The sequence below is a fragment of the Ipomoea triloba genome, chromosome 9, assembly GCF_003576645.1.
Source record: "Ipomoea triloba cultivar NCNSP0323 chromosome 9, ASM357664v1".
Taxonomy (NCBI): Eukaryota; Viridiplantae; Streptophyta; class Magnoliopsida; order Solanales; family Convolvulaceae; genus Ipomoea; species Ipomoea triloba.
This window is the reverse complement of record NC_044924.1, coordinates 21,842,748-21,844,333: the sequence shown is the minus strand read 5'-3', so window position 1 is coordinate 21,844,333 and position 1,586 is coordinate 21,842,748. Positions and strand designations below refer to the sequence as shown.

Sequence of the window (1,586 nt, the reverse complement as noted above, 5' to 3'; positions counted from 1 at the left end):
TTTAGTTTTGTTGGTTTTTCTCGTTTTAATGCTGCTATCAGTTAAATATAAGCGTTTGTCTTGTGTTATTTGATAGTTAGGGGTAGTTAATACCGCTTGTGTTTGATTACCTATGACTTAGGAAAAACAGGAATGAATTCCAAAATGAATGCTAAAATGCAATTGTCATGGAATCGATGAACAGTAATTAAGATCCGGAGGTGAATATTTTCTTAGACCAAGTGTTGAAAATTCATTTGATTTCGTTAGTAAACTTTGGCTTGATTATCATCTTTTCTATTCTTATTTATTTAATTATTTATTTTGAACGTTAATTTAATACCAAACTCCCTCTTTAATTTGAACTCATGCATTAAACTAGTTACTCCTCGTGGGATCGACCCTTACTCTCACTACTACGTGTTTAAGATTCTAATTTGGGAGCCTACGACAGCTCGCCAAATTTTTGCGCCGTTGCCAGGGAGTTTTTCTAGTTTACTTTTGTGTTTATTTGTTTATTTATTTATGTATTCTTCTTCTTCATTTGTCAAAAAATAATAATAATAAATTTATGTGCCTTCATTAATTTGCCTAATTGCTGCAATATCTTTCATGTTTTATGCCTATAACTCGATATGCTAATCGAGAAATATTGCCATACGATTCACAAATTGAAAGTACTCTATGTAGCTTAAGAAAACAAACTCAGAGGAAATTGAAATTTAATGCTCTGGCTACTGATTCCCCATCTTCTTTCCATTATGATTTAGAAGAAAAACCTATGGCTCAAAATTAGACTTTAAAAGAGCTTGGAGCCCCAAATTTAGATTAACAACCTTTATGCATCATTTTTCCTGCTTTAGATGCTAATGTACAATTTGAATTAAAATTTAGATTAATTCATCTTTTGCCTTCTTTTCATGGACTTGCAGGTGAAGATCCTCATAAACACTTAAAGGAATTCCATGTGGTATGTTCAAGTATGAAACCCACGGGAGTTACTGAGGAACAAATCAAGTTGAGAGCCTTTCCTTTTTCTTTGAAAGATTCAGCAAAGGATTGTCTATATTATCTACCTTCCAGGAGCATTACCACATGGAATGATTTGAAAACAGTGTTCCTTGAAAAATATTTCCCAACTTCAAGAGCGGCCAACATAAGAAAGGAAATCTGTGGTATAAAGCAACACAATGGAGAGTCATTATATGAATATTGGAAGCGTTTCAAGAAGCTGTGTGCAAGTTGCCCTCATCATCAGATTAGTGAGCAATTACTCATTCAATACTTTTATGAAGGACTCTTTCCAACTGATAGAAGCATAATTGATGCGGCAAGTGGAGGTGCTTTAGTTGATAAGACACCGAATGCTACAAAGAATCTAATTGCAAACATGTCAGCAAATTCTCAGCAGTTTGGCAATAGACTTGTCCAACCGTCCAAGCAAGTGAATGAGGTAAGTATTTCCAATCTTGAACAACAAGTGGCTGGTTTAACTACTCTTGTTCGTCAATTGGCTGTAGGAAATATGCAAACTGTGAAGGCTTGTGGAATTTGCTCGGTAGTTGGGCACCAAACTGATGCTTGCCCAACTCTTCAAGAAGAACCTA

General features: G+C 34.8%; 1 non-coding gene across 1 annotated transcript; it reads right to left on the bottom strand.

The window, feature by feature from the left end:
* Positions 1 to 1,132: 1,132 nt before the first annotated feature.
* On the bottom strand, positions 1,133 to 1,239 carry LOC116031148. Its single transcript, XR_004100576.1, has one exon. It is a non-coding gene; the product is annotated as a small nucleolar RNA R71 (small nucleolar RNA).
* Positions 1,240 to 1,586: the final 347 nt, after the last annotated feature.